We start from the raw sequence: 7385 nt of genomic DNA, 5'->3' as shown, positions 1-7385 counted from the left end.
CTATGTATAGATTTATATGTTCACTATGTGTTCTATGTATAGATTTAGATAGTCTACATATTCTCTATATGTTCTACGTATAGATTTGTATAATCTATATATGTTCTGTGTATATATATTCTGTATATCCTCTCTGTATATATACACACATATATGTACATATACATACATATATACATGTACATACATACATATATACATATAAACCCCAATATCCAAGGCTTAAAACATCAAGGTTACTAACTTCCTAATTATCTAATGTATTAACAATGTAACAAGAAATAAAGAGAAATAATGTCTCACCTGTGAAAAAGTCACAGCTCAGCATCGCTGCTCCTGCTGACCTCCTCAAGTCTGGAAGCCCAGTCCCACGATTCAGCTTGCTCAGGATAGCAGCCCAAATCCAAGAATTCTCTTTATAATGTTTCACCCAAGATGAGAATTAAATGCAGTCTCTCAGGAAAGCAATTCTCTTAGTTCTTTCTTTCTGTCTTCACACAGTCTTTCTCCAGCCACCACAGTTGACTTTCCAGTATGACAATTAAGCTGCCAGTTTTCTCAAGATTCATTCCCTCTTAAAAATAGCAGTTAAACTGTAGCTTCCCAAGATTCCATTGCCTCTTAAAGACATAGCAATAAGAGTCTTCATGAGAGAGGCTATTGAAGCTGATGTTACAATAACTATTCCCTGTGCTTAGAATGTACCTCCCCTTCTCATTTGTCCGAGTCAGCATGTTTATCTGTCTTCAAGACTCACCTCAGGTGCCACCTCTTCCATGAAGCTTTCCCTGATCCTCCCTCACAGTATTAGGAGTTAAACTTACTTTCTACTTTACATATGTGAGGGATGTTACCAACGCTCTGGGTGTACCAGGTGCATGCCTCCATCTCTGGACTACATTCCCACAGGATTTGAGGGCAAAGAGCTTACTGCTTCCTTGGGGAGGCTCTGCAAAGTGGTTTCTCCAGAAGTATGTTTCAGGTTCCACATCATGTCTACATCATTTAGATTCTAGTTGATAGGCATACTTCTTGCAAAAAACATACAGGAGAAAATTAAAAAGCCAAGAAGCACAAAATTTAAAGGGAGAAAAAGAGGGAAGAAAAAAAAAGAGGAAAAATGTCTCTAGAAGTCAGAAGCTCCAAGGGCATTATTCATCATCCTGCCAAGGTTTATAAACAGTAAGGTTTTCCCCAACACTCTTGCTGATGCTAGACTACGGGGCATAGATACTCCAGCACTGTTGAAAGCACCAGTGCTTTCCCCCATGTTTACCATGGCTTTGATTTTGCTCCACATGTGCTCCAGTAGCCATTTAAGACTTCACCCTTCTGCACAGGAAGCATCGGCAGCCAAATCCTGAAGACTCACCAGTCCAGTGTTGATGGACAGCCAATGAACAACCAAGACAAAAAGATTCAGCACCTTTTGTAGTTTTCTGATGAGTAAATTGTTAAACTACTACTTCTTGCTTCCTGAGATTAGATGCTGGGCTGATAGCCAAGACATGGGGCCAAAAGTCAGGTTTGATTCATAATGTTATATCATCTGGGGTTTGAGTAATAGGTGATAAGAACATTTTCTGTTAATTCATTTTCTTGATATGTCCCTTACATTTTTATTATAAGTAAATTATCCTTCTTTGCATTGCTATGATGTAATTAATATGATTAATATTGACTGATCTTAGGAGGAATCAGAGAGGGAAAATAGGGGCTTAGAGCAGTGATTTTGGTTGTGGGTGTATATATGTATGTGTGTAAATTGACTTATATTTTTCCTTAATGTTTTATTGATGCTTTTTGTAAAAAAAAAAAAAAAAGTATATTCCCTTTCACTCATTGAGCCCTCCCTTTTTAACAAACAAAGAATAACAAAAAAAGAGTTAAGCAAGACCAACATTACGTGTAATATTTGGAGTAGTCATTTGAGTATATAATAATTGTAATGTGATCCCAAAGAGAAGGTACTGTGCCCTCTTCTCTACTAAAACGATTCTTCTACAAACTTGGTGGCGTGGTTCAACCTTGGGGAAGCCTGGCCCATAATGGAAGAGATAAGGTGTTTTTTTTTCCTTACTCTTCAGCTTTTTTGTACCCCAACCCCAGAGCCCCAGAGAAAATTACTGATAGCTTACATTTGCTGCATATGTATGTTCTCCCCAAAAGGGGAAGAGTAGACCAGTTCTCGGTGTACAATATAAACCAGCTAAGGGACATATATTTATTTCCTCCACACATAAAGACTTGCAAGGTTGCATTGACAGAGGTAAAACTGGATAGTGCAACTTATAACTATGGCAATAGCTCTCCTAGCAGGTTGATGCATGATGCAGTTTGTAAGACTGATGAACAAATATTTTACTTTTCACTTCGGCTCTGTGCTGTCCAAACAGTTCCCTCCAGGTCTATGTCTTCTGGCAAGACAAGCCAATCCAGGGGTTCAGATCCTCCTATATACACCTTTGTGTATTCAGTGAACAGTCAATCAATAAGCATTTGTTAAGCATCTACTATGTTGCAATCTGTAGTAGGTGATATCGATTTGAAAACAAAGACCAAACAGGGCATATGCTCAAGATGTTTACATTTAGGGTAGCTAGGTGGCATAGTAGATAGAGCACTAATGCTGGAGTCAGGATGACCTGAGTTCAAATCCAGCCTCAGATACATGACACTGAACTAGCTGTGTGACCCTGGGCAAATCATTTAATCCCTATTACTTTGCAAAAAAAAAAAAAGTTTACATTCTATCTAATTAACAAATGAACCAAAAAGTATTAAGTACTTCTAAAAAGTATTAAGTACATACTATATGCTAGGCACTGTGCGACATGCTTGTGAGATAAAGAATAGTTTTTTGTTTTGTTTTTTACTTTTTGATGAGGCAATGGGGGTTTAGTGACTTATCCAGGGTCACACAGCTAGTAAGTGTCAAGTGTCTGAAGCCAGATTTGAACTCAGGTACTCCTGACTCCAAGGTCAGAGCTCTATCCACTACACCATCTAACTGCCCCTAAGACTAGTTTTTTTAAAAAGCCTACAAACCACTTCCTGCCCTCAAAAATGGGAAAACAACATGTACGTGTGTAGGTATATAAGTGATACATATAGAATAGAGGGGAGACAATCTCAGATGAAATAGCACTAGCAAATTTAGGGATAGGCACAAAATATATTTTTGAAGATAATATGTATAAAGTGCTTTGAAAAGCTTAAAGTTCTATATAAATGTTTTTTATCGTCATTGTACAGAAATAGGTTAAGGACCAGACCTGTGATTTCATTGATATAGGGAAGTGCCCAGATGAAGAGACCACCCCCCCACACTAATAAATATAAAATATATTAAAAAGTTAAAGAAAGATAATTTGGGTGGGAGGAGAAGAAAAAAGGTACTTGCAACTGGGGGATCAGGAGAATCTTCAAAATGAAAGAGCCCATGAGCTAAAGAAAGCTAGGGAGTGTAGGGGGTGGAGGTGTGAAGGGAGAGCATTCCAGATATGGGGTCCAGCCTATGTGAAAGCATGCACCCAGAAAGGAGATGGAATTGTATATGTAAAGAGCAGCAAGCAGGCCAGTTTGACTGGACTATAGAGGATGCGAAGGGGACTAAGGTATATCTAGAAAGGTAGGAAGGAGCCAAGTTGTAAAGTATTCTAAATGCCAGTGCCTTGAATCTAGAATACTGAATTGAATGGAATTTGTATTTGTTACCCTCAAAAACATCTATAAATGTGAGTAAAAGCTCTCTTACCCTCTCCATATAGCACAGCTTAAATAACTTAAGAGCCTAGAAGTGAAAAGAGGTCTGCTTTGAAATTACCTGGCAGAGGAAATTGATTTGTAAAATGCAATACTTTTTAAAGCTAAATGGGAATATGAAATGCTATAATAACTCACATTTATATAGGCCTTAAGGTTTACAAAGCACTTTGATCAAAACAACTTTGTAAGGTAGATAGGAAGCTATTATTATCCCCATTTTGCAAAATGAAATTCAGAGAAGTTGAGTGATTTGACTAAGGCTACACAGCTAGAAAATAATCATAGTTTTAGGATAGAAGAGATCTACTAGACATCATCTAATCCAGAGGTTCCAAAACTTATTTGGCCTACTGTCCCCTTTGCAAAAAAAAAAAAAAATTTACTCAATGCCCACCCTGGAAATCTACTTTCTTTCACCCTTTAACTTTTTTTTAAAAAATTTGCATCATTTCAAAATATATAAAGTATTTTTAAATGATGCATCTTAAATATAATAATTTATTGTAAATTTGTGGGGTTGTTCTTGCATTGAAATTTTGATGACACAATATTGCATCATGCAACTGTATAGTATCATATTGTAAATAAATCATTAAACACACATATTCCTGCTGATGCATGCTGGACTTCTTGACAATGAGTAACATGCTTGCCTGCCAACACTTGCTTGTTAAGACCTGTCGACAGACTTGACCACTGATGGATTATAACTTGCATTTTGTGTGTTTATTTAGAAAATAATGTAATCACTACAACTTTAATTCTGTCACACAACAGATGAAATATGTACGAATGGTTTTTCAAAATTTTCTTCTCCTCCTTCCTTATGCTTCCACTGCCCCCTTATTTTTATTCAATGCCCCTCAATTGCACCCAAAGCTACTACTGAACCCCCATCATTCCAGCATCCCCCAGGGAGTGGTATTGTCCAACTTTGGGAATTTCTGGATCCAGTCCCTTTATTTTACAGATGAGAGAACTGAGACCAAGAAAGTTGTAATTTGCAAGCCATTGAATAGGTAGTTAAGTGTCAGACCAAAGCCAAAACTTAAACTGAGGTCATCTGACTCCAAACCAAGTATTCTTTTTATCAAACCATTCTTCCTCTATAACTCTTTTCTAGGTATCCTCTATCTGAGTATCAGACACATTCTTAAAAGTTTTATTAATAACCTTCTGTTTCTTTTGTTGTTATTTAGTCTATAAGTTGTATCTAACTCTTTGTGACCCATTTGGGGTTTTCTTGGCAAAGATACTGGAATGATTTGCCATTTCCTTCTCCAGCTTATTTTACAGATGAGGGAACCAAGGCAAACAGGGTTAAGTGACTTGCTCAGGGTCACACAGCTAGGAAGTGTCTGAGGCTGGATTTGAACTCAGCTTTTCCTGACTATAGGCACCACGTTCTATCCACTGTGCCACATAGCTGTCCTGATGGTTGAATAATAGCAACCTGGATGAGAAGCATAGGAACTATAACCCCTAACAATTAACACTTTTGCAGGAAGCAAAAATACTTAAAAGTAAACATCTGAGTATAAAAGGACAATTTCACAGAAAAGATTTTTCACAGGCTCATCTTTAGTCAATTTTGTTTTCCTTATTTGCACACATCAAAAGAAACAGAAGAAGTCTCAAAAACTCTGTGTCCTGTGATGCAGTCAGCCAGCACATGGATCCTTTAGATGTCTGTCACCAAATTCCAGCTTCTCTCCAATGGGAAACCATGGCACTAAGCCTCCTAAACACCTTAAAATATGCTTGCATAAAAAAATAACTTAATGTTTTGATGTATTTGACATGTCAGTAAATAAAACTAAAAGAGGGGTGAGGTAGGAAAAGTGGATAGGTGGAATTATTGACATCTGGATTCCTTTCTATTTCTTTACTGCTTGTTTTCACAAATGCCCTGCCCTAAAGGGAGGGAGGTAAGAAGGGACAACAGCTGGCAATTGGTCCTGAAACTAATCTCTCGCCAATTGAGATTTCTCTGCTGCCAAGTTGCTGGTTTGTTTATGTTGGGTTTTTTAAATAACAGAAGCATGAAACTAAAGCAACTTTGTCTGTGCTTTGGTGACACATTCCCTCAATCTCTCAAAGCTCTCATCTGGCTCTCAAGTTAATCATTTTCTTTCATTTTGCCCTTCCAAGTTTCAGTTTCTACTTCCTCCCACCTGCTTGTCTATGTATAAGTCTTTCTGAAGTCTTCTCCACCCCTTCATTTTGTATTCAACTCCTTTTGCAAAGGAGACAAAACAAATTACTGTTATCAGTAGTTGCCTGGGCGTGGAGCACCTGTTTTCACATTCTTTCTTTTGCCTTTGACACCTAGCACAATTTCCAGTGTATTACAGTCCCAGAATAATTGTGGACACCATCTTAATCTTGAGTTTTCTAATTTACAAAGAGGTAATTGAAGAGTTAGTGGAAGAAGGAGATAGCTGACACAGGAGATGTATATGTGCCTGGGAAAACTTGTATTCAAATTAGACTATACCTCTGGATTATGGCTTATAGTTGATTCTATAGGAAGGCAGTGTGATGGATTAGAAGAAATTCTAGATTTGGGATCAGAGAGACCCAGGTTCAAATCCTGCTTTTGCTACTTATTAGATATGTGATCATAGCCAAGTCACAACCTCTCTGAGCCTCAGTTTCCTCACATGCAAAAATAGGGATAATAATAGTTGTTATATCATCCTTGAAGGGTTGTTATTAGGTTCAAATAAGCTAATGTATATAAAATATTTTGCAAATTTCAAAGTACCATATAAATATCAGTTATTATTATTAATTATTTGAACTTACTGCTTTCTAGAAACCTACAACATGGACTGAATCTTGGTCAGATTTAGGTATTTCTCTTCATTAGTGGCAATCTACATGTAATAGATTTAATCAGGGTGACCAATTAAATTCAACTAGCATTTATTAAGCATTTACGAAGTGCCAGTCACTATGCTAGGTGCTGGTGATACACAAAAAATCATCCCTGCTTTCAAGGAGCTTATTGGGGGAAAACCACATGTACTTAGAAAATCAAATAGAAAATATATACAAAGTAATTTTCCACTGGGATTAGGGTAAGCTTCCTGAAGAAAGAATCAAGGTTAGGATCCTAATGACCATAATCATAAACAATGATAGACAGCCTGTGCTTTTTCTCTGACTCCATGTCAAACAAGTAAATGATCACGGCTCCTGATTGGACAAGCCTCCCAGACAACTGCAGCAGCTGCACACCAACACCCATTTCTGGGATCCCAATTTTCCAAATTGAACCCTCACCAAATTTCTGGCCCCATTAAGAAACTCCTTACCCAAGTCTGGTATCTACAAGTGCTCTGGGGCATTTCCCCATCATATCTAGGGTTGATTAGGAATATCTCCCATATCTGGCATTGATTACCTGTTCTCAACCAAGCCCATCTTTAAGGTATAAAAATTCCCTGCTCAGACATCACTCTGAGCATGTACTCCCACCAAAATCTTTGCTACAATACACATCTCCTTCATCCATGTGACCTGGCCCTGTGTGTGACCAAATTCCTGTTGGTCTGTATTGCTATAGTGTGTGTGTGTGTGTGTGTGTGTGTGTGTGTGTGTGTGTGTGTGTG

The sequence above is a fragment of the Vombatus ursinus genome, unplaced genomic scaffold, assembly GCF_900497805.2.
Source record: "Vombatus ursinus unplaced genomic scaffold, bare-nosed wombat genome assembly UNPS02014798.1, whole genome shotgun sequence".
Classification (NCBI taxonomy): Eukaryota; Metazoa; Chordata; class Mammalia; order Diprotodontia; family Vombatidae; genus Vombatus; species Vombatus ursinus.
The sequence above is the reverse complement of the archived record's forward strand: the minus strand, read 5'-3'. Positions refer to the sequence as shown.